This window comes from Lithobates pipiens, unplaced genomic scaffold (genome assembly GCF_037356315.1).
Source record: "Lithobates pipiens isolate NorthernLeopardFrog02 unplaced genomic scaffold, aLitPip1_a1.2 Scaffold_22, whole genome shotgun sequence".
NCBI lineage: Eukaryota > Metazoa > Chordata > Amphibia > Anura > Ranidae > Lithobates > Lithobates pipiens.
This window is the reverse complement of record NW_027507784.1, coordinates 97,289,605-97,315,885: the sequence shown is the minus strand read 5'-3', so window position 1 is coordinate 97,315,885 and position 26,281 is coordinate 97,289,605. Positions and strand designations below refer to the sequence as shown.

The window sequence follows — 26,281 nt, the reverse complement described above, 5'->3', positions numbered from 1 at the left end:
CTGCTTGCGACTGCAACCAAGTGGAGCCAGCGCCGCCGAGGAGAAGCCTGAAAATTCCTTGCAGCAAGTCTAGTCCAGACAGCAGCACAGACAGGGTCAGGGGACAAAGAAAAGTCGATCAGTGTAATTCAAGTAAGCACTAAATAATAAGCTAATCGGATGCTATATGGGATGCAGGCTGCATGGCAGCATGATTAATAATAAATTGAGAGTCTGACTGTTACTGTCAGTGTCTGGGATTTCTGTAATATGCAGCATGGCGGGGGGAGGGGGTAGGGGTAAATGTACTGCCACTGGTCATGATAACTGATGAATAATTTAATGTCACTGGTCATGGTAACTGATTATTATTCATCAGTTACCGTGACCAGTGACATTAAATTATTCATCAGTTACCATGACCAGTGAATAATAATCAGTTACCATGACCAGTGGCATTAAATTATTCATCAGTTACCGTGACCAGTGGCATTAAATTATTGATCAGTTACCGTGGCCAGTGACATTAAGTTAAAAATTGACCAGTGGCATTAAATTAATATTAATGCCACTGGTCACGGTAACTGATTATTATTTAATGCCACTGGTCAATTATTAATTTAATGGCACTGGCCACGGTAACTGATTAATAATTTAATGCCACTGGTCATGGTAACTGATGAATAATTTAATGGCACTGGCCATGGTAACTGATGAATAATTTATTGGCACTGGCCACCAGTGGCGGCTGGTGAAGTTTTAGGATGGGGGGGCGCTAGACCACGCCATCCCACTTCTCATAAGCCCCACCCATTATAGAATCCATCAACTCCGTCCCCTGTAGTACATCATATACAAGGCTCTACATTATACACAGGGCTCTATACTTCATATACCAGGCTCTACATTATAGACAGGGCTCTGTACATCATATACCAGGCTCTACATTATACACCAGGTTCTAATGACACATCAATATGTCTGACAGCACAGCCACACTCCTCGTTCACCAGAGAAAAAAAAACAGGAAACACAAAAAAGGTGCTCGGGAAACAGCAATAGGCAGAGGTCACCGCAGACAATGAAGTACAAGAAAGCCTAATAAAATAAAACAAATACAGTCATCACATTTAGTGACTGCAATAATGCAATATCTTACATGTTTTCCTTTAGTGGTGGGATCAGAGGGATGGTGATGATCAGAGACAGAAGGATGGAGGTGGGGTGGGGAGTTGGATCAGTGGTGGGTGGGATGGGATCAGGGACAGAGGGATGGATCAGGGACAGAGGGGTGGATCAGGGACAGAGAGATGGTGGGTGGGATAGATCAGGGACAGAGATATGGTTGGTGGGATGGATCAGGGACAGAGAGATGGTGGGTGGGATGGACCAGGGACAGAGAGATGGTAGGTGGGATGGATCAGGGACAGAGAGATGGTGGGTGGGATGGATCAGGGAGAGAAGGACGGTGGGATGGATCAGGGACAGAGAGATGGTGGGTGGGAGGGATCAGGGACAGAGATATGGTTGGTGGGATGGATCAGGGACAGAGAGATGGTGGGTGGGATGGATCAGGGACAGAGATATGGTTGGTGGGATGGATCAGGGACAGAGAGATGGTGGGTGGGATGGACCAGGGACAGAGAGATGGTGGGTGGGATGGACCAGGGACAGAGAGATGGTAGGTGGGATGGATCAGGGACAGAAGGACGGTGGGATGGATCAGGGACAGAGAGATGGTGGGTGGGATGGATCAGGGACAGAGAGATGGTAAGTGGGATGGATCAGGGACAGAAGGACGGTGGGATGGATCAGGGACAGAGAGATGGTGGGTGGGATGGACCAGGGACAGAGAGATGGTAGGTGGGATGGATCAGGGACAGAAGGACGGTGGGATGGATCAGGGACAGAGAGATGGTGGGTGGGATGGATCAGGGAGAGAAGAAGGTGGGTGGGATGGATCAGGAACAGAGATATGGTTGGTGGGATGGATCAGGGACAGAGAGATGGTGGGTGGGATGGATCAGGGACAGAGAGATGGTGGGTGGGAGGGATCAGGGACAGAGATATGGTTGGTGGGATGGATCAGGGACAGAGAGATGGTGGGTGGGATGGACCAGGGACAGAGAGATGGTAGGTGGGATGGATCAGGGACAGAAGGACGGTGGGATGGATCAGGGACCGAGAGATGGTGGGTGGGATGGACCAGGGACAGAGAGATGGTAGGTGAGATGGATCAGGGACAGAAGGACGGTGGGATGGATCAGGGACAGAGAGATGGTGGGTGGGATGGATCAGGGAGAGAAGAAGGACGGTGGGATGGATCAGGGACAGAAGGACGGTGGGATGGATCAGGGACAGAGAGATGGTGGGTGGGATGGATCAGGGAGAGAAGGACGGTGGGATGGATCAGGGACAGAGAGATGGTGGGTGGGATGGATCAGGGACAGAGATATGGTTGGTGGGATGGATCAGGGACAGAGAGATGGTGGGTGGGATGGACCAGGGACAGAGAGATGGTAGGTGGGATGGATCAGGGACAGAAGGACGGTGGGATGGATCAGGGACAGAGAGATGGTGGGTGGGATGGACCAGGGACAGAGAGATGGTAGGTGGGATGGATCAGGGACAGAAGGACGGTGGGATGGATCAGGGACAGAGAGATGGTGGGTGGGATGGATCAGGGAGAGAAGAAGGACGGTGGGATGGATCAGGGACAGAAGGACGGTGGGATGGATCAGGGACAGAGAGATGGTGGGTGGGATGGATCAGGGAGAGAAGGACGGTGGGATGGATCAGGGACAGAGAGATGGTGGGTGGGAGGGATCAGGGACAGAGATATGGTTGGTGGGATGGATCAGGGACAGAGAGATGGTGGGTGGAATGGACCAGGGACAGAGAGATGGTAGGTGGGATGGATCAGGGACAGAAGGATGGTGGGGTGGGTGGGATGGATCAGGGATCAGGGACAGAGAGCTGGTGGGTGGGATGAATCAGGGACAGAGGGATGGTGGGTGGGTGGGATGGATCAGGGATCAGGGACAGAGAGCTGGTGGGTGGGATGAATCAGGGACAGAGGTATGGTGGGTGGGTGGGATGGATCAGGGATCAGGGACAGAGAGATGGTGGTTGGGATGAATCAGGGACAGAGGGATGGGTGGGTGGGGGGAGGCTTCATATGGGCTGTGTGTTTCACAAGAGCCTCCACTGACACTGCCAAACCGAGACACAGCAAAACCAGTGGAGATAATAGAAGTGCTGATCGTCAGTGCTGCCCGTGTGAAGCCTCCCCCTCCATCCATCCTGTAGCTCTGCCCCCCTCCTGTAGATTTCCAGCAATGCATCGCCATCTACCTTGTTGTTTCATAGTGCAGCAGCAGTTCACATTCCTCTGCTCCTCCGCTCCTCCGCTCGGCGCACTGATCCGACAGGGGAAGACCGGAAGTGACAGACTAACTAGTCTGTCACTCAAAGCCCATAGCATAGTAAACCTATGGGTGCCGGGCGGATGCAGATCGGCATTTGTAGTTGCGCCACAAGGCGGGTTAAAACCCCGCAAATGAAGCGCCGCGTCTGCAATCTTGTGATTGCGTTGACGTGGCGCTTCACATAGTGCACTGTGTCCAGCGCTGCACTGTGTCCGGCGCTCGTACACAGTGCACTTAAGGACTCTTTTTCATTTTTTTTTTTTAAAGGGCCATTTCAAAAAAAAAAAAATTTTTTTTGTGACTGCCTGGAGGGGGGGGGGGGGGGGGGGGGCGGCGCCCGGGCGCCCCCTATGGACGGGCCGCCACTGCTGGCCACGGTAACTGATGAATAATTTAATGGCACTGGCCACGGTAACTGATGAATAATTTAATGGCACTGGCCACGGTAACTGATGAATAATTTAATGGCACTGGCCACGGTAACTGATGAATAATTTAATGGCACTGGTCACGGTAACTGATGAATAATTTTATCTTATTTTTTTACGCAATTGTGTATAGTTTACATACTGTTTTTGTGCATGTTTGCAAAATTAAAGTGGGCCGGTCTGAATGAAGTCCAGGGCCAAATTTCTGTCCCAGTCCAACCCTGCTTAGAACTGTCCCTGCACAAAGTGTAATTTGTGCAGGAAAAAAAGTCTTTTAAAATCACTTGCGGCTATATTGTCGGCTCCCCATAATACAGTGAACACTCAATGAGTGTTCTCTGTATTAGCCGACAATTCATTCATTCATTGATAAAAAAAAAAAGCGTGGGGTTTCCCTAAATTCAATTACCAGGCCCTTCAGGTCTGACATGGATATTAAAGGGAACCCCGTGTCAAATTTAAAAAAAAATTGATGCGGGGGTCCCCCTAAATATACATACCAGACCCTTCAGGTCTGATATGGATATTAAGGGGAACCCCACATCAAATGAAAAAAAAAATTGACGTGGGGGTCCCCCTAAAAATCCATACCAGATCCTTTATCCGAGCACGCAACCTGGCAGGCCACAGGAAAAGAGGGGGGATGAGAGAGCGCCCCCCCTCCCTCCTGAACCGTACCAGGCCACATACCCTCAACATTGGGAGGATGCTTTGGGGGTCTGTGACCCCTCAAAGCACCTTGTCCCCATGTTGATGAGGACAAGGGCCTCATCCTCACAACCCTGGCCGGTGGTTGTGAGGGTCTGCGGGCGGGGGGCTTATCAGAATCTGGAAGCCCCCTTTAACAAGGGGACCCCCAGATCCCGCCCCCCCCATTTGGTACGGAAACCTGCGTTACATCAGAGGGGGCGGGGTCACCCATACGTCACTGGGGAACCCCTGGCTCCCCTCACCAGCGTCAGAGGGGCGGGGTCAGGTGACGGGTGGCCCCGCCCTCCTAATATAAGAAACGTCAGCGCTGGGATCTCCGCAGTGTCTCCGCAGTGGAGACAGAAGACGGATGTATGGACAGCGCTGGACTGAGAGATCCCCCGTCGCTGAATATGATCATCCATCGCTGGACCCCGGAGATTCGTCGCTAGATAGCAAGAGTGGATTAGCATCGCTGGAATCTTTTTTTTATTTTTAATAAAGTGTGTTTGTCTTATTTAACCATTTTTACACTTTCTTTGTGAAATGGTAGGGGTACCCCCTTACCATTTCAAACAGGGGGGGCGGGATCTGGGGGTCCCCTTGTTAAAGGGGGCTTCCAGATTCTGATAAGCCCCCCGCCCGCAGACCCTCACAACCACCGGCCAGGGTTGTGAGGATGAGGCCCTTGTCCTCATCAACATGGGGACAAGGTGCTTTGAGGGGTCACAGACCCCCAAAGCATCCTCCCAATGTTGAGGGTATGTGGCCTGGTACGGTTCAGGAGGGAGGGGGGGCCGCTCTCTCGTCCCCCCTCTTTTCCTGCGTCCTGCCAGGTTGCGTGCTCGGATAAAGGGTCTGGTATGGATTTTTAGGGGGACCCCCACGGCAATTTTTTTTTAAATTTGATGCGGGGTTCCCCTTAATATCCATATCAGACCTGAAGGGTCTGGTATGGATATTTAGGGGGACCCCCACATCAATTTTTTTTAAATTTGACACGGGGTTCCCCTTAATATCCATGTCAGACCTGAAGGGCCTGGTAATTGAATTTAGGGGAACCCCCACGCTTTTTTTTTTTTTTTATCAATGAATGAATGAATTGTCGGCTAATACAGAGAACACTCATTGAGTGTTCTCTGTATTACGGGGAGCCGACAATATAGCCGCAAGTGATTTTAAAAGACTTTTTTTCCTGCACAAATGACACTTTGTGCAGGGACAGTTCTAAGCCCCAGAAACATGCGCCCCTTCACAGGCAGACTATAGATACCCCCCAGGTACCACATTTAAAGGAATATTACACTTTTATTGTTTCACTTCAATCATTATTAAAATCACTGCTCCTGAAAAAACTGCCGTTTTTAAAACTTTTTTTTGCTTTGGTCCATGTCCCCTGGGGCAGGACCCAGGTCCCCAAACACTTTTTAGGACAGTAACTTGCATATTACCCTTTAAAATGAGCACTTTAGATTGTGAACGTTCGAGTCCCATAGACTTTAATAGGGTTCTAAAGTTCACACGAAGTTTAGGTCTGTTCGCAGGTTCTGGTGCGAACCGAACAGGGGGGTGTTCGGCTCATCCCTACCTGTCAGGTGAGAATAAAAAAGAGAATGCAGCAGGGGGTCTCCCCTTCAAATTTATAGTTAATCCAATCCTGTAAGGTTGTGGGGGCGGAGTCACAACCCAGTGTATGCTGCCGGTGTAGTGTCATATTTTGCTGCCTATCACAGCATGCTACGGAAGTGACGTTGCCGCCAGAAATTGCGTACTGCGCATGCGCAAAGCGTTCCAAACACTCGCGCCGTGCGTTCCAACATAGTTTCGGCAATACAGTTCAGCGAAACCATCACATAATGTTACGGAAGTGACGTTACAGACAACACAAACACTGGGCCGTGCATTACAACACTAATACTTCTCTTGTTACCTAGTATCATTTTTTACCAACCATGCTGAGCTACGTGCCGTGTTAGGTTCTGCATTGCTGGGACTTGTAGTGCCTATCCTGAGCTACATGCTTCAATGTTCAGTGTCCTCATCCCTATCCCCCTGCTTCAATGTTCAGTGTCCTCATCCCTATCCCCGAGCTTCAATGTTCAGTGTCCTCATCCCTATCCCCGAGCTTCAATGTTCAGTGTCCTTATCCCCGTGCTTCAATGTTCAGTGTCCTCATCCCTATCCCCAAGCTTCATTGTTCAGTGTCCTCATCCCTATCCCCATGCTTCAATGTTCAGTGTCCTCATCCCTATCCCCCTGCTTCAATGTTCAGTGTCCTCATCCCTATCCCCCTGCTTCAATGTTCAGTGTCCTCATCCTTATCCCCGAGCTTCAATGTTCAGTGTCCTCATCCCTATCCCCAAGCTTCAATGTTCAGTGTCCTCATCCCTATCCCCCTGCTTCAATGTTCAGTGTCCTCATCCTTGAGATTCAATGTTCAGTGTCCTCATACCTATCCCCCTGCTTCAATGTTCAGTGTCCTCATCCCCGAGCTTCAATGTTCAGTGTCCTCATCCCTATCCCCCTGCTTCAATGTTCAGTGTCCTCATCCTTATCCCCGAGCTTCAATGTTCAGTGTCCTCATCTCTATCCCCGAGCTTCAATGTTCAGTGTCCTCATCCCTATCCCAGAGCTTCAATGTTCAGTGTCCTCATCCTTATCCCCGAGCTTCAATGTTCAGTGTCCTCATCTCTATCCCAGAGCTTCAATGTTCAGTGTCCTTATCCCCGTGCTTCAATGTTCAGTGTCCTCATCCCTATCCCCGAGCTTCAATGTTCAGTGTCCTCATCCCTATCCCCATGCTTCAATGTTCAGTGTCCTCATCCCTATCCCCCTGCTTCAATGTTCAGTGTCCTCATCCCTATCTCCCTGCTTCAATGTTCAGTGTCCTCATCCTTATCCCCGAGGTTCAATGTTCAGTGTCCTCATCCCTATCCCCGAGCTTCAATGTTCAGTGTCCTCATCCCTATCCCCCTGCTTCAATGTTTAGTGTCCTCATCCTTATCCCCGAGCTTCAATGTTCAGTGTCCTCATCCCTATCCCCCTGCTTCAATGTTCAGTGTCCTTATCCCTATCCCCGAGCTTCAATGTTCAGTGTCCTTATCCCCGTGCTTCAATGTTCAGTGTCCTCATCCCTATCCCAGAGCTTCAATGTTCAGTGTCCTCATCCCTATCCCCCTGCTTCAATGTTCAGTGTCCTCATCCCTATCCCCGAGCTTCAATGTTCAGTGTCCTCATCCCTATCCCTGTCACTGAACATTGAAGCTCGGGGATAGGGATGAGGACACTGAACATTGAAGCTCGGGGATAAGGATGAGGACACTGAACATTGAAGCAGGGGGATAGGGATGAGGACACTGAACATTGAAGCACGGGGATAAGGATGAGGACACTGAACATTGAAGCAGGGGGATAAGGATGAGGACACTGAACATTGAAGCAGGGGGATAGGGATGAGGACACTGAACATTGAAGCTCGGGGATAGGGATGAGGACACTGAACATTGAAGCTCGGGGATAGGGATGAGGACACTGAACATTGAAGCTCGGGGATAGGGATGAGGACACTGAACATTGAAGCTCGGGGATAAGGATGAGGACACTTAACATTGAAGCAGGGGGATAGGGATGAGGACACTGAACATTGAAGCAGGGGGATAGGGATGTGGACACTGAACATTGAAGCATGGGGATAGGGATGAGGACACTGAACATTGAAGCTCGGGGATAAGGATGAGGACACTGAACATTGAAGCACGGGGATAAGGACACTAAACATTGAAGCTCGGGGATAGGGATGAGGACACTGAACATTGAAGCTCGGGGATAAGGATGAGGACACTGAACATTGAAGCAGGGGGATAGGGATGAGGACACTGAACATTGAAGCAGGGGGATAGGGATGAGGACACTGAACATTGAAGCTCGGGGATAAGGATGAGGACACTGAACATTGAAGCAGGGGGATAGGGATGAGGACACTGAACATTGAAGCAGGGGGATAGGGATGAGGACACTGAACATTGAAGCTCGGGGATAAGGATGAGAACACTGAACATTGAAGCTCTGGGATAGGGATGAGGACACTGAACATTGAAGCTCGGGGATAAGGATGAGGACACTGAACATTGAAGCAGGGGGATAGGGATGAGGACACTGAACAATGAAGCAGGGGGATAGGGATGAGGACACTGAACATTGAAGCATGGGGATAGGGATCAGGACACTGAACATTGAAGCTCGGGGATAGGGATGAGGACACTGATCATTGAAGCACGGGGATAAGGACACTGAACATTGAAGCTCGGGGATAAGGATGAGGACACTGAACATTGAAGCTCGGGGATAAGGATGAGGACACTGAACATTGAAGCTCGGGGATAAGGATGAGGACACTGAACATTGAAGCAGGGGGATAGGGATGAGGACACTGAACATTGAAGCATGTAGCTCAGGATAGGCACTACAAGTCCCAGCAATGCAGAACCTAACACGGCACGTAGCTCAGGATGGTTGGTAAAAAATGATACTAGGTAACAAGGGAAGTATTAGTGTTCTAACGCACGGCCCAGTGTTTGTGTTGTCTGTAACGTCACTTCCGTAACATTATGTGATGGTTTTGCTGAACTGTATTGCCGAAACTATGTTGGAACGCACGGCGCGAGTGTTTGGAACGCTTTGCGCAGTACGCAATTTCTGGCGGCAACGTCACTTCCGTAGCATGCTGTGATAGGCAGCAAAATATGACACTACACCATGAAGGCATCAGGAAAAAAGGAAATTCAGAGTGAGGCTTGGCTCTAGACAAGGGAAGAAAGGGAATTCAGAATGAGACTTGGCTCTAGACAAGGGGAAAAGGAATTCAGAGAAAGGCTTGGCTTTAGACAAGGGATGAAATGGAATTCAGAGTGAGGCTTGACTCTAGAGCAGGGAGGAAATGGAATTCAGAGTGAGGCTTGGTTCTAGACAAGGGATGAAATGGAATTCAGAGTGAGGCTTGACTCTAGAGCAGGGAGGAAATGAAATTCAGAGTGAGGCTTGGCTCTAGACAAGAGAGAGGAAATGGATTTCAGAGTGAGGCTTGGCTCTAGGTAAGGAAGGAAATGGAATTCAGAGTGAGGCTTGGCTCAGGAAGCGCGAGGTCTGTGGATGGTGAAATGTTTTGCCTGCAGTAGTGTACTATTGGAAGGTAGAGTATCCTGCTGTAAGGTATTTGGGATCTCTTTTATTGTTTACCAGACTTTTTTTTAAACTAGTGTTCTGGAAATGAACTCTGCGTGTCAGTTTGCTGCATGACTTTCAGTGACATCAGATGGAACAGGAAGTGAATGCTAGACTAGATAGTACATGCTTCTGTTGTCAGAGATCCTATCTTCCATGCCACTCTCTAATAAATGGAAAGTCTGCTTGTCTTTGTAAGTATTCCAAAATACTGAACATAATGAGAGAGACTCTTATATTTTTCTTATAATCACAACCCTAATTTTATAATATCCAGGGAAAATCCTATGAAATAAATTTTATGATATAATACTGTCATATATGATACAAATTACAATGCACAGTCATGCACTCTTTATTGCTATTGTGTTTTAAATTATTTTATTTTTTTAAAGCAGAGGTTCACCCAAAAGTGGTGAACTCCCACTTTCTGCTCCCTATCTTTGGTCGCCCAGGCGGCCCCTCCCTGCTAGCAATTTTCTGGGACACAACTCAGGTCCCAGAAGATCGGCTGGCCAATAGGAGAGCACAGCCCGACCTGCGCATGCGCAGTGCATGCCCGGCTGTGAAGTCGTAAGCTGTCAAGGCTTTGTGCCCACAGAGGAGAGGAGGGCGAGAGGAGCTAGCCTCTGGGAGGCCATATCGCTGGCCCATGGGTCAGGTAAGTGTCTGTTTATTAAAAGTCAGCAGCTATGCTTTTTGTAGCTGCTAACTTTTAATAAACTAAAAAATGGGTGGAACTCCGCTTTAATGATAAAGCAGCTTCAGTGCTAGATAAACAGCCTGTCTTCTGCCAAAAGGTTGCAGATAAAGACGACTGCTTTCTGTAGTAAGCTGGCCATACACTATACAATTTCATTACACCATCTCTGTACAATCTCCTTTACTTTCACAAAAAACAATTAACAGGACATCTAGGGGGGCTTGTTTACACCAGATGCTGTCAGGTGAGTTTTTTTAAATGAAGTACAAATGCACCTGCAAGAAAAAATGAATGCATTTAAAGAGCCCAGTGTACACCATTGCAGTGCTTTCATGTACATTTAAAAGAAGTGCAGAATACTGCATTTTTCTGCATCAAAATGTTCTAAACTTCGACGAATAGTCATGTTTGCATGAAAATGCAATTTAGTAAAGAAAATTAATTGAAGTGGAAAAAATGATTACACAATCTTACCACAAATGCTTTTAAATGCTCTGTAAACACACATGCTGAAACGCGGTGAATGCAGAGATTGTGATTTAAATGAGCCCTAAATAACCCACTAAGATTGTTTCAAATAATGCAGGGATGTTGACAGTACATCTTAAAATGATTCTAAACAAGTTATACTTACCTGCTCTGTGTATTGGTTTTGCACAGAGCAGCTCTGATTGTTCTCTTCTCAGGTCCTTGAGAGTGCCTATATAGCCAGTTGTTTGCTCTGGGGCACTCGTGCATGCTCGCTCCTGAGCCAGCCCTGTGTGTCTATTGTTTGGCTCCACCTTACTGGCTTTGATTGACAGCAGCAGGAGCCAATGGCTCCCTCTGCTGCCTCTCTGTTCATTGAGGAGAAAGAGACGCTGATCTTGTGCACATCACTGGATCGAGATCAGGCTCAGGTAAGTATAAGAGGGGAGCTAAATGTAATATAATGCATAAAGTTCACCTTTAAAAAAACTAATGCACATGTGTTTGCAGGTAAATATATGTGCCTATATTATTTTTTTTTTTACTTGGAAACTGTAAAGCTTTAGCAGATTGCGGGTGCCATGCAGAACTCCTGCAGACTTGGCAGTGTATCTGTCTGCTCGTACCTCACACAGGAAGAGCAAACTACCAGAGCGCTCAACAACGCCATGGTCGTTCATTGAGAACTACAAGCTGCAAGCCGCAAAGGCTTTTGGTACTTGTAGTTTCCCATTCACAGAAATTTGGGGGTGAATAATGCGGCCAGGCGGGCTTTTAAAAAACAAAACAAAAAAAAACAATAGAGACAGTCACTAGAAGTGGGCAGAGTCTGTGGGGGGGGGAACATAGTTACATAGTTAGTAAGGTTGAATAAAGGCACAAGTCCATCCAGGTCAACCTGACTGAGTGTCTACAATTGTCCCTATTCCTCTGCACATTGGTCCCTACCCTCAAGGAGCCCACAATCCAAGGTCCCCATTCATTTACTAGGGTAAATTTTGGACAGAAGCCAATTAACCTACCCGCATGTCTTTGGAGTGTGGGAGGAAACCGGAGTACCCGGAGGAAACCCACGCAGGCACAGGGAGAACATGCAAGCTCCAGGCAGGTAGTGTTGTGGTTGGGATTTGAATCAGCGACCCTTCTTACTGCTAGGTGAGAGTGCTAACCACTACACCACTGTGATGCCCACATGTTCTATGTTCCACTCTAAAAGCAGGTAGAACAGGCAACCTGTTCTCAAGGGTGAAAATATCCTTTGAGGTAAAAAACCTTATGCCTTCAGAACCAAAGGCAACCTTTTTTTTTCATTTTTACATAGAGTACAGGAGGTTTATAACCCCTGTTTTATTTTTATATATATATTTTATAATATAATATAATTTATATTTTAAATGTGTCCTGATTATCAGTGCAGTCCCACCAGTGCCGCCTATCAGTGCCCATTAGTGAAGAAGAAAAATTACCTGTTTGCAAAATCTTATAACAAACTATGAAATTTTTTTTTTTTTCTAAAATGTTTTTGTGTGACACAAAACTATTTGTGAAAAAAATAAAAATGTCATATGGGTACAGTGTTGCATGACCACGCAATTGTCATTCAAAGTGTGACATCACTGAAAGTTGAAAATTTGCCTCGGTAGGAAGGGGGTAAAAGTGCCCAGGAGGGAGACAAGTGGTTAAAGGTGACCTTCGTGTGTGTGTGTATATGTATGTGTGTATATCTATATCTATATATCCCTGTTACTGATTCAAGTTTTCGATTCATTGTGTTTTTTTTTTTTCTCAAATCGCCTTTCAGGAGAACCCCGGAGAGTGTAGCTCCACCTTGTCATTAGGAAACACATGCCCACTTTAAAAACACCTCCTCTTCCTCCATGGCTTCAGTTATTGTGTTTCCTCCTTGGAGGAAGCATGTGCCTGAACCAGGGGAGAGCTACACTCTCTGCAGGGGAGTAAGGCTTACCTTTCGTTACAGGTTGTTTCTTCTTTTGACCCCCAGCAGCATCTCCAGTGGGAGAGGACTCCTGGAGCTCCTGGTCCCGCCATCTCACGGGAGTAAGGACTCTCGGAGTGCGGGCGTCAGGTGCCCGGTGTCCGCTGGTTAGCGCAGGGAGGGCTCTGTCGCTGGCGGAGGTCGCTGCAGGTCAGCGGCGTGGCTCTGTTTTCGGCGCCGGGTCCCGGGCGGCGACGGCGTCGTTTACGGTGACGCGCGGGCGCTCTGATGGGGCGTGGCGCCGTGGTTCAAGCGCCTGGAATGCAGGGATCATGGGGCAGGTCAGGTGAAAATTTGAAATAATGACGGAGCTGTTTGTGATAGCTGCCTTACTCAAGCGATGGAGGAGTGTAAGCCAGCTATGGTGGAGACAGGCGCCCCTAGCACCGGTCCAGCCCAGGTACGTAAGGTGCACGGGCACCCTCTGCTTCACTGTTGGGCTATGTCTTTGTCTGTTCCCCCCTCTTGGGGGGCCTGTCGCTGCAGGTCAGAGGTGACTTCGCTCTGACCTTTTGCAGCCTAGTTCTGGGGTCTCACTAGTGGTCTGTTTGGTGGTGGGTCTCTGCACTGGCTTGGTGTTAAGCAACTGGTTGTTGAGAGCTTTTAGTGAGTTAAACCTGCATGTCGTTTCAGGAAAAATCACTAGGAAAAGCTAGACCAGGTCAGAGAAAATGTCCTTCTTGCAAGACCCCCCTCAGAGATTCGTGGCAGAAGGCAATGTGCAGAAATTGTATCAGAGAATTGGTGGAAGAGGAAACATCCCAACCATATAAGGATTTGTTTTCTTCGGTTAAAGAGCTGACAAACTCCTTGAGTTCAGTCAGGTCCATCCTGATACAAAACCCTCCCGCACAGACCGAGCCTCAGAACTTGCCGCCCAGCCCCAGGGTGTCATCGTCCAGACAGGTGGATACCGAGGATTCTGGAGACGAAGGGGGTAGTACTCTCATCTCCTTCAGGGATTCTGGGGAGGAGGAAGAGGAAGAAGATAGCAGGGGCTCTAAATATAAGCTATCACTAGAGGAAGTAGATGACATTCTTAAAGCAATCTACACTACTCTAGAAATTCAAGAAGAAAAAGTACAACTGTCAATTCATGACAAAATGTACCAGGGGTTGGACGAAACAAAACGGAGAGTTTTTCCAGTCCACAGGGTCCTCTCAGATTCGGTGAGAAAGGAGTGGAAGGACCCAGAAAAAGCCCCTTTCTTCTCTAAAGCTCTCAAGCGAAGGTTTCCCTTCAAAGATAAAGACTCAGAGGTTTGGAACAAAAAACCCAGAGTCGATGCAGCTTTCTCGCAGGTATGCAGACGAACGGATCTAGCCTTTGAGGATATGGGGATCCTTAAAGACCCAATGGACAAAAAAAGCTTACTCCATCCTTAAAAAGGCTTGGGATGCTGCATCAGTCAGTCTAAAGCCAGCTATGGCAGTTACGGTAGTGGCCATGAATCTGGAATGTTGGGTAGAGAAGCTGAAGAGCCATATTGAAGCGGGGACTCCCCGCAAGGATCTCTTAGAGTCCTTTCCACTGATCCTGAATGCAGTCAAATATATGGCGGATGCATCTGCAGAATCGGTTAAACTGGCCGCCAGGTCCTCTGCTCTTGTAAATTCAGCCAGGAGAGCAGTTTGGCTGAAAACGTGGTCTGGAGACACGGCCTCTAAGGTCAAACTGTGTGGTCTGCCCTTCTCGGGTGACTTGCTCTTTGGACCCGATTTAGAGTCTGTGCTGGATAGGACAGCCGATAAAAAGAAGGCTTTTCCAGCTAAGAAAAAGCAGGTTGCCAAAAAGAATTTTCGTGCTTTTCAGCAGTCCCATAAAAAATACCAGGATCGCAAGAGCAGATGGGGTTCACAGAAGGGCAAAGGCAAGTGTGGAGTCCTCTTTAGATCTCCCCCAGAGCAGTCCCCCTAAGAGCAAGTGACAATATCTCCCCAGTGGGGGGGAGACTGTCAGGTTTTCGCGAACAATGGGACAGGCTGTCTCCAAATCTGTTCGTGAAGAGTATTGTCGATCAGGGGTACAGGTTGGAATTTTCAGAACCACCCCCGAGCAGGTTTTATGTGACAACATTGCCAAGGGATCAGGAGAAGGCCTCTGCAATGAAGCTTTTGTTACAGGAGCTGATACAGCAAGAGGTTCTGATTCAAGTCCCAGTAAACCAGCAGGGCAGGGGTTTTTACTCACATTTTTCTGGTGAAAAAACCCTCAGGGAAGTACTGTTTAATCCTGAATCTGAAAGTTCTGAACAGGTTCATTCGGTACAAACATTTCAGGATGGATACAATTTTCTCCATCTCAAAGTTTTTGACCCCAGAATGCTTCATGGCATCCCTGGATCTAAGGGATGCCTACCTTCATATACCCATTCATCAGGCATCGCAGCAGTTCCTGCGCCTGGCATTGAAGGTGGGGAGTTCGGTATGACACCTCCAATTCAGGGTTCTGCCATTCGGACTCTCGTCCTCTCCCAGGGTCTTTACGAAGATTATGGCAGAGGCTTTGGAGCCCCTGAAGTTGAAGGGGATTCCAGTCGTCCCTTATTTGGACGACCTTTTGTTTTTTGCAGACTCCATGGAGCAGGTCCTAATCAATCTCCAGAGGGCCCAGTCTCACCTCGAGGGCCTGGGATGGCTTCTAAATCTAGAGAAGTCAATCCTGACCCCCTCACAGGAAATGAAATTTCTGGGGTATACGTTAAACTCGATTCTCCAGAAAGTTTTCCTGCCGCTGGAGAAACAGGAAAAGTTGCAGCTAGCTGTACAGCGGATACAGAGCAACCAGACAGTCTCAGTCAGGATGGCTTTGGCAGTTCTGGGCCTGCTTACGGCAGCAATCCCGGCTGTTCAGTGGGCCAGGTTCCATTCCAGACCCCTTCAGAGGGAGGTTCTGTCAAGCTGGTCCCATCAGGATCTTTTTGGAAAGACAGCTAAAAATTTTGTCAAGGACGAAAAGGGCTCTTTGGTGGTGGAGAGACCAGGCAAACCTCTCAAGGGGCCTGGTGTGGACCTTTCCTGTGGACAAGCGCCTTACTACGGATGCAAGTGCCTGGGGCTGGGGAGCCCACCTGGATGGTCAGACATCTCAGGGGGTCTGGTCCAAACAGGAAGCTCAAAGATCATCCAACTGGAGGGAGTTGAAGGCGATCTTTCTGGGATTCGTGGCCTTTCAGCAGAATTTGAGAGGCCACCATGTCCAGGTGTTGTGAGACAACACAACAGCGGTTACCTACATTATGAAGCAAGGGGGAACCAGGAGCAGGATGGAGTTGGCCAATCTGTTGTTAGCCTGGGCAGAGCAGAACACAGCCTCACTATCGGCAGTGCATCTGAAGGGCTCTCAGAATTTGTTTGCGGACCTCCTAAGCAGGCGCAAATTGCTAGAGGCAGAATGGAGTCTGAATCAGGAAGTGTTCCTGATCTCCGAGGCCTGGGGGTTCCACAGGTAGACCTTTTTGCCAGCCAGCAGAACTCAAAGGTGGACAGATTCTTTTCTCTTCACCGAGGAGATGCAGCAATAGGGTTGGATGCATTTGCTCACCCCTGGCATTACCAGCTGTGCTACGCCTTTCCCCCCTTTCCCCCCTTTCCTCTAATTCCACTAGTACTGAGGAAATTCAGGGAAGAAGGGACGGACTTAATACTAGTCACTCCTTTTTGGCCAAAAAGGCCTTGGTTCGCGGGTCTTCAAAACCTAGCCTGGAAACCCCCATGGAGGTTACCACTCAGAAAAGATTTGTTATCCCAGGGGACAGTAAATCATCCAGAGGTGGAACTTGTACAGCTAACCGCCTGGTTTCTGAGGAGGACCTATTAAAAGCCAAGGGTCTCTCAGATAAAGTAGTAAAGACCCTGCTGTCTAGCAGGAAGGCAGTTACACAGGCAATTTACATGAAAGTCTGGAAAAAGTTCAACTCCTGGTGCAGTTCTAGAGAGCTCAAGGTCAAGAGCACGGTGTCCGTCTTGGAGTTTCTCCATGAGGGAATGGAGAAGGGTCTCGCAGACAGTACCCTGAAGACTCAGGTGGCGGCCTTATCAGTTTTCTTTGAAAAGACTTTATCTAAAGAGACTTTAATTTCTAGATTTTTTTAGGGCTCTTGCTCGAAGTAGACCAGTAGCCCTTAAAGACTTTCCCAGTTGGGATTTGTCTACAGTTTTACAGGGTCTCTCGGGAGCACCGTTTGAACCCTTACAAGAAGCTTCTTTACAGAAGGTGGTTTTAAAAACAATCTTTTTGGTGGCCATTGAAGGAAATGTAGATTGTCTAAAGGTGATTTCTTAACCCCTTCATGTCTGTCAAAGTGTGACGTTCAATCCCCACACAGGCCTGGGAGATTAGCCCATTGAGACAATGACATAAAACAACAAAGTCTCTCAGAGCAAATCTAATCTTTATTCTTTGGTGTGAATATTTAAAGGGGGCTTTCGGAAAGTACCACCCTTTGAACGTGTCATACAGATTATCCAATCATATACAAGTACAGCCTACAATAAAAGTGAAACTAGCGGGGGCGTGGCTTGGCGCGCAACGGAGATGGCAGCCTAGAAGGAGAGCTCCGTCGGAAAGCGGCCCCAGCCCGTCTGATTACAGCAGCAAACGGCACAATAATGAGCAAGCAAACTAAGCACCAGCACCAGACCCGTCCCCGCCGCTCAGTAGCAGTTAATCCCGGCCGGGATATCTCTGATATCTTCAAGAACCAGGCCTCAGCATTACAGGCCCCGGGGGAGGACAAGATGGCGCCGGTCCATGCGGACGAGGAATACAGCGAGGACTCGCAATCGGCCACCGAGGACAATGGTAGGCACAGCTCCCGTTCCACGCACCCACTTACCTACGAGGACATGTCTGGCTTCGCAGCCGACATTAAGGCCTCATTCTCCGCAGCGATCACGGACTTAAAGACCAGCTTCCTGGTCATGCAGGAAAAAATGGCGGCTGCGGAGACGGCGGGGAAGATGAGAGACAGGTCCATACACAGACTTGACGAGGTTGTCACAGCTCACTCCCTACATTTCATAGAAATGAACAGACATTTAGAGGACCTGGATAACAGGGGGAGACGTAATAATATCAGGGTACGCGGCATACCAGAGTCCGTTGCGCCCGACCAAATCGCCTCAGTCTTACAAAGAGTTTTCAATACTCTACTCGAACGTCCGGAGGACTCGGCTATTGACTTCGTTAGAGCACACAGGGCACTCAGAGCGAGAGGCCCTGATACCCTACCCCCACGCGATATCATCTGTTGCTTACAGAGCTTCACACTTAAAGAGGATGTAATGGCCAAGGCTCGCAGGAACGACCAAATAGTGTTCAACGGGGAGAATATAAAACTTTTCCAAGACCTGTCCCAAATAACTTTGAAAAACCCAAGGGCTCTACGTCCTCTGCTTGATAAGCTGAGGGAGAAAGATATACGTTACTCTTGGCGCTATCCCTTCGCCCTGCTGGTTACACATGGAGGCAAGCAACATATCCTACGAACGCCTGCAGAACTCCCGGAATTTTGCGAAGCCCTCCAGCTTGATCCGATCGTTCTACCCGACTGGTATCAGGAGTTTTCCATGCCAACTAAGGACAGAAGCCCACCATTCTCACCGTTCGCCTCGCCGGAAAAGCACCTTACCAAACGACAGAGGCAGGGACGAGGAGATTTCTCACCAAGGGGAACTCCCCGAAGTTGCCCACACTCCTCCAGGAACCTGATGGAAGCATAAGAATTGTGATGCATTCATACCTGCCTACTTCCCGGGCACTTCAACGTTGCTCTTTTCCCACCTAACCACCGTCTAGCCTTTGGGGATTCCATGTTCCGCCATCGCCAACCACAGAGCATTTTTAAATACCTGCTTATATATCGTAGAAACGACTCCATATGAAACCACGATCCATTCGACTTAACCCTGTTTCTTAGGTGTCTCTTCGGAAATACCGCACCAGAACTAAACAATTGCATCCGTGGGGTATATAGGCTGTGGGACAACGGCTGACTTTCTGAGTAATGCAGCCCTAGCGGGGTGATGGTGTTTGAGGATCCGTGATCAATGGGCAGGGATGCTTACCTAGGGCAGTAACAGCCCCCTCAGATCGTTTTCAAGCGGGTGGCGGGTGGGTACGGTTCATTGGAGGGTCGGAAGTGCCTTAATTTATCATTTATTGCCATTTGCTAGGCTTGCTTGTTCTATTTCTATTTTTGTTTTATTTCTGTTCTGGTTTTTGTTTACTGTTTTTCCGTTTTATTAATCAGCTATCAGTTTGCATTATATGTTTGCCGCTGTGACAGACCAATTAGCACCTTCTATATGCTTTGTGGAGCCGCCCACGACGGCTCCTTACACATACAGTTGAGTTACCGCCGTAATAGACGACGGTACGGTGCCTTTAGATACATACCTTCTCAGGGCAGACACCGGGTTCATTGGCCTGAGGTGATCTGCACGGTGAAGGTTGCTATCTCCGGGAAGGGCCTTCCCGAACCCCACAATAGTGCTCCAGGCGGGTTACTTAGGGACCAGTCTCACGCACTAATTTTGACCCCCTTGAGACGGTTATTTACTCTTAAGGGGGTGTGACCTACAACTCCGTCTTCATCTCATTTTCTCTTCTCTATTTTCTTCACTGCTTTCTTTCTTTTTATTTCGCCTTGCCACGATACAAACGACAGTGTAAATATATTGTGTACTACTGACTATTGTGTACATCATAACTTTCTGCTGTCTTGTTGAGATTGTTCCTGCAGGTGTCGGATCCCGCGCCTCCCTGAGCCTGAACCATGGCGTATTCTTTTTTAACAAAGATTTTTATTTATGTTTCAAACAAAGAAAAACAGAAAACAGACATGCATCAGCAGGGTACATACATATTTTGAGTAGACAGATAATCAAATTGTATCACATAGAAAGCACAGACAGTTCTTAACAGTGTGTAGAGTCACTAATCATTGCAGCATAGAATGCAAAACCTCCCCGAGACCTCCCCCCACCACACAAAAAACCACAGAAATTACAAAAAAGGGGAAACCACCCCCCACTCCCCCTAGCCTAAGCAATGGTCAAATGCTTCGCCTCAACCCATGCCGCCCAAATCTTTCCAAATTTCCCAGGGCAGTTCCTGCCCAGATATGTGAGTTTGTAGAGCGGCAAAGCCGCATTCACCAGGGACTGCCACAGTTGTTTAGTAGGAGGGAGAGGTTGATTCCATTGCAGTAATATTGCTTTCCTCGCATAGAGTGTAGTGTAAAAAATAAACAGTTTCTTCCCCCAGGAGATATCCAAAAAATCACAGATACCCAGCAGGAGAGGTAGCGGGCTAAGTGGAATCGTAAGCTCCCCCACAGCATTAATGTCGGCCAGGACCCCCCTCCAAAATCCCACTACCCCAGGGCAGGACCACACCATGTGAAAAAAGTCAGCATCATCTTCGTTGCATCTAGGGCAGGTAGTCAATCGGTCAGGGTAAATCCTTGCCAGGCGTGCCGGTGAAAAATATACCCAGTGGAGGAACTTCAATTGTATAAACCTATCCCTTGCAGAAATCGCCAGGGTCAGGTATTGCTGTAAACCCTCCTCCCAGTCCTCCTCAGTAAGCTCCGGAATGTCACCGTGCCAGAGCTCAAACAAATGGGAGATCCTAGTCTCGTCCAATACGGTCAGCGCGGCATACATCGTGGACAGTGTGCGCGTCCCTCCCCCCGCAGGACCAAGCGCCTCCTCCACCGCCGACACCCCCAGAGTCACTCTAGATGGGAATTGAGATCGGAAGGCGTGTCGCAACTGCAGAAATCTGAAAAACATATGGTTCGGGAGGTCCCTGGCCTGTTTAATAGCATCGAAGGAGAGTAGCTGCCCCTGAGACACTATGTCCCCTAGTGTTGTAACTCCATGCCTGGCCCAAACAATCGGATCAGGGATGGATTGAAAATGGGGCAAGCGGGGGTTCCCCCAGAGGGGAGTCCCCGGGGCCCACACCCCTGCGCCCACCAACCTTTTGTTCACCAGTTCCCATATTTTAAGAGTCGTGCGCATCGGAAGAGTTATCCCAGGGTTAGATCGGGGTCCCCTATAGATCAGGTTCCTGAGTTCCGCATAAGAGCCCAACAACGCCGCCTCCAACGAGGATGCGGGGTTGGCTGGGCCCTCGGAGAGCCACCACCTGACAGTCACTAGGACTGCCGCCCAGTAATATTTCAGAAAACAGGGCAGTGCCAGACCGCCACGCACAAGGGGCCGTTGGAGGGTTGTTTTAGCTATTCTAGGGGGCCTACCATTCCAAACGAAGGACGAGACAATGCCATCTAGTTTCTTAAAGAATCTAAGCGGGATGTGGACTGGGGTCTGACGGAAGAGATAGGTAAACCGAGGAAGAACCGACATTTCAATTAAATTGACCCGTCCCACTGGCGAAAGCGGCAAGGACCTCCACCCAATACACCTCTGGGTCAACTGGGTGACCACCGGACTCAAATTAAGGGTAATAAATTGTTTCAAGTCTCTGTGTATTTCCACTCCCAGATATTTAAATTGAGAAACCCTCTGCAGTTGCCCATCCACCCGGGAACCACCCGCACCATTATGTAGTGGGAATAAAATTGATTTCGCCCAGTTTATGCGTATACCCGAGAACTGTCCAAACCGGTCGATATGCGACAATGCCACCTGTAGGGAGGCTCCGTCGTCCTTGAGATACAACAAGGTATCATCAGCGTATAACGAAACTTTTTCCTGCAAAGGACCCCGGACAATACCCCGAACCTCAGGAGAGGAGCGGAGGAGAGCCGCCATAGGTTCAATTGCCAGTGCAAAAAGCCCCGGGGACAGGGGGCACCCCTGCCTGGTTCCCCTGTGGAGGGGAAAGAGCGGGGAGAGGACCGCACCCGTACGCACTCTGGCCGTGGGAGCTCTGTACACCGCCCTGACCCACGAGATAAAGGCTGGACCGAATCCAAATCTACGGAGGACTGCCCACAAATAGTCCCACTCCACGGAGTCAAAGGCCTTCTCCGCGTCCAGGGAGGCCACAACCTCCTCCCCGCCTTCTGCATCCCCCGAGGCCAAGACAGTAAAAAGCCTGCGAATATTAATATCTGTCCCCTTCCCTGGCATAAAGCCAGACTGATCCTCATGGATCAAAGTAAGTATAACCTCATTCAGTCGCCTGGCAAGGATTTTGGTCAGCACTTTCGCGTCCGAGTTGAGCAGGGAGATGGGTCGGTATGACGAGCACAGCTGGGGGTCCTTCCCAGGTTTAGGGATCACCACTATGATGGCTTGTGCCATAGATGGAGGAAGATCTCCCTCCCGGAGGGACGCGGTAAGCATATCATGCATTCTAACTGACACCTCCTCCAGGTAGTGCTTATAAAATTCCGGGGGTATCCCATCCTCCCCAGGGGTCTTCCCCGGCTGCATGGACCCCAGTGCAAGTCGGACCTCCGCCAGAGTGATCGGGGAGTCCAGGCCATCCCTGGCCTCAGAAGTAAGGGCAGGGAGTGTCACCCCCCTCTAAAAAAGCACTTAACTCCTGCGCTGAGTACTGCACCCTAGATGAGTAAAGGGTGGAGTAAAACTCTGCAAAGCAAGCGTTAATGGCAAGGGGATCCGTCACCAGTGTCCCAGCACTATTCTGTATTCGAGGGATAGTGGAGATTGGGGCCTGCTCCCTAGAGATCCAGGCCAACAACCTCCCCGTCTTTTCGCCCTGTTCAAAAATCCTCTGCGTCTGAGCCATTTGACGTTTGCTTGTCTTAGCCACCCTAAGCAGCACCACCTCTCGGTACGCTACTTTCATATCCTGAGCCGTGAGCGGGTTACCCGCGAGGGTGAATCGGGTCTCCAGTTCTTGGGCCCTGGCTTCTGCCTCCTCCACCGTGATCCTATCATTCCTACGCTCCCGACCAATGGAAGAGAGGTAACACCCCCTCATATAGGCCTTGAAGGCATCCCAGACCATCCCCCCCAGAAGCCGTGCCAACGTTTGAGGCCCAAAATCCCCGGATTTCACCGCCCATCTCAAAGGCAATAGTGGGGTGTTCAATCCAGTACCTAGACAATCGCCATAGTCTATCCCTCTGAGGGGTAGAGGTCTGCAATGAACACAACAGTGGGGAGTGGTCAGAGATGCCCCGAGGAAGTAACTCTATTCCAAGGACCCTGGGAAGCATGGGGGCACCAGCGTAAACAAGGTCAATAAGGGAGAGTGTGTTGTGGGAGGAGGAGTGGCACGTAAACCGGCGATCTGATGGGTGTTTCCACCTCCAGACATCCTCCAGCCCAAACACCTGTGCCCAGCGAGAAACTGGAGAGTCTGTGGCCCGGTCAGGCGTCAACCTATCCAGGGAAGGATTAGGAGGAATATTAAAGTCCCCTGCTATAACCACATTGTCAGTATGAAATTGAGCTATCAGGGCAGTCAATTTATGTAGTAAAGACAGATCCGCAGGAGGAGGCATATAAAGACCCACCAGCACCATCTCTATCATGTCTATTGTGGCGTGCACCAGCACGTATCTCCCGTCCTTATCTGTAACAATATCAAGAGGCTCAAAATTAAGGGACTTATGGATCAGGACGCTAACCCCCCGGGCATAGCCGGAATATGTGGCATGATAGTGGTATCCCACCCAGGGCCTCTTCAAACCCATAATCCTTCCCCCCACTAGGTGCGTCTCCTGAAGAATACAGATATGCGGAGCATATTTTTTCATGTAGTCAAAAACAAGAGAGCGTTTAATCTTCTGGTTAAGCCCCCTAACGTTCCAGGAGAGGATCTTCAACGGAGCCATAACCTGGAAGGACAGGGGGGACCAACGGATATGACCGCCCGACCGGGGCCAAGGCACAAATATCTCATCTTAAGCAATGCAATGATATACCCTGTACATTCGTTATAGTAGCGCTGTCCATAGCAGAAAACATAGAAGCATGTAACAAAAAAACAACAACAAAAAAAACAGAACAAAAAACAGAACTCCCCTCCCTACCCCACACCCCAGAAAAACAGCCCCAGGGTGTTTGAGAACCCAAACCAAACGTAGTTAAACCCATTTAAAAGGAGAAATCTCCCGTGGGGGCGGTGCGTATCAACCAGCACACCTAGGACAGAGTCTCCTGCGCAGAGTAGACAGACTCCAGCGCAGCCGCTTCCTGGAGGCAAAAAAACAAGTTAAAGGGGAACAAACAATAATATAAGTGACGCCTCAGATTGAAGTGCAAGATTCTCTTGGAATGTTCCAAGGGCCCATTCTTAGTTACAACTCGTCCAACAAAAAGGAGACAAAAACCAAAAAAGAAAAAGAAAAAAAGTTTGGACGACCACTTCGGAGTAACTGGGTCCAGCATCCTCGGTACAGTGTGTCCACGTCCAGAAGTAATCATGCAAACCCCCCCGGGCATAAGCTAGGGGGGGGGGTAAGGCCCGTAAGGCAGTAATATGGAAACATGAACCCATCGACCCCCCCCCCCCCCCAAGGAGCATCAGAATATCAGGTCGGCTCCTCGCCCCCTGCCCAAAACCACTAATGGAAAGGAGGGGGGCACTCCAACCGGAGCTCCAAGTTCAGAGATGGAGGGACAGAGCTGGGGGGGAGGAAACCGATCCGCGTACCACTGGGCGAAACTTGTGATGCTTGTGGACCCCAGTCAGGTAATCCCCATCAAAAATTATCCCTGCCGGGGAAGGGAATCGATCCATCTGGAGGCCTCACTCGAGGAGGTAAAGAAACGAACGGATTCTCCGTCAATCACTCTGAGTTTCGCGGGGAACATCATGTTGTACTTGAGACCTTTGGTGCGCAGCTGGGCCTTGACTTGGTCGAATGTCCTGCGTTGCCTCTGCGTCTCCACAGAATAATCAGGAAAGAGCATTAATTTAGCATTTTCAAAGCGCAGGTCCCCCACCTTCCTCGCCTCCCGAAGAACCAGGTCTCTGTCTCTAAAGTTCAAAAGACGGAAAATAAACGTGCGCGGCGGGACTCCCGGCGGGCCACGAACCGACGGCATTCTATGCGCTCATTCCACGACAAAGTGAGGAGAGAACTCAGCGAGCGGGAGAAGTGTACGTAGCAAACGTTCGGTAAAGGCTTCGGTGTCACGGCCCTCCGACCCCTCCGGCAGGCCCACCAACCTCAGGTTGTTCCTCCTATTCCTGTTCTCGTGGTCCTCAGCCTTGGATTCCAGCGCCTTCACCCGCACCTGCAGGGTACGGAGGGAGGCATCATGGTCGCGGGTAACATCTTCCACGTCTCCAACCCTCCGCTCCGCCTCGGTAAGCCGCTCCCGGTGTTTATCCATATCACGCCGGATAAGCCCCATGTCGAGCTGTATCTGCTCTATCTTTGTGGTTAGGGTAGTCTGGCCGCCTGTGATCGCTTGCCTAAGAGCTTGGAACTGATCAGCACCCAGCGGTGGCGTGTCAGCGTGGTCCGTTTGAGACGCCATGTTGGTGTAGGCCTGCCCGCGTGCCGCGCGGATCTGTAGCGGGGTTCCCGGTGCTGTGTGCTTCTTCCTATGGGAACCGGAGCTACCCCTGCGCATCCCCGAGCCTCACCACCACTTCACCGGCCCACGAGGATAGATATATGTCCCTAAATGCCGGATAAATAGCCTGCCAGGTGCGGAGCTCTCTGCAAACACGTCCTAGCTGGTTGCCATCTTGGCCACGCCCCAACCATGGCGTATTCTGATTTGGGACGTAACCCAACGGTAGTTTCCCATAATGTCAAAGGGCTTAATATCCCCGAAAAAAGAACCACTTTACTAAGAGAACTTAAAAAAGGTAGGCCCAATTTTGTATTTTTACAGGAGACTCACTTTAAGACAGGACACACACCAAGACTGACTGACTCCTACTTCGTGGACGCTTACCATGCCACCAGCCCTGGGACTAAATCAAAAGGGGTCTCGATACTGGTGAGCAGGGATGCTGACTTTGAGGTTACAGACAAGCTGGTCGACCCTGAAGGGAGGTTCCTTTTACTCAAAGGGACCTGCAGAGGGACTCCCCTGACTCTGGCAAACGTATACTTTCCCAACTCGGCTCAACTCACTTTCTGCCGGAAACTGATTGATGAACTGAAGTGTTTTGGTTCGGGTAGACTGATTCTGGGTGGAGACTTTAACGTACCCCTTATACCGACTGAAGATACCTCCAATGGCAAAACCGCCATCCCTTACAGGGCCCTTAAGAGCATTAGGAAGCTCCTGCATTCTCTGAGTCTGGTGGACTCATGGCGTCACCTGAATCCTGAGGGCAGGGACTACTCCTTTTTTTTCTATTCCTCATAACCGCCACTCACGAATAGACTATATCTTAGTTTCTCAGAGAGACTTGTCGCGGCTGAGTGCTGCCCACATTGGGATACAATCC

The 26,281-nt window shown here is 49.4% G+C and overlaps 1 protein-coding gene across 15 annotated transcripts in view; it reads left to right on the top strand.

Annotated features, from left to right (window-relative positions):
• The first annotated feature begins 9,603 nt into the window (after positions 1-9,603).
• Positions 9,604-26,281, top strand: part of LOC143923970 (FAST kinase domain-containing protein 1, mitochondrial-like) — a 189,722-nt gene continuing 173,044 nt past the window's right edge. For 8 of the 15 annotated variants that reach the window (XR_013261799.1, XR_013261798.1, XM_077447940.1 and 5 more), the window contains exon 1: positions 9,605-9,713. The gene's annotated coding sequence lies outside the window, so the exon portion shown is untranslated. Of the gene's footprint in view, positions 9,714-9,793; positions 9,940-26,281 lie in introns of those variants that run through there. The other 7 variants (XM_077447944.1, XM_077447943.1, XM_077447938.1 and 4 more) reach the window with 2 other exon arrangements.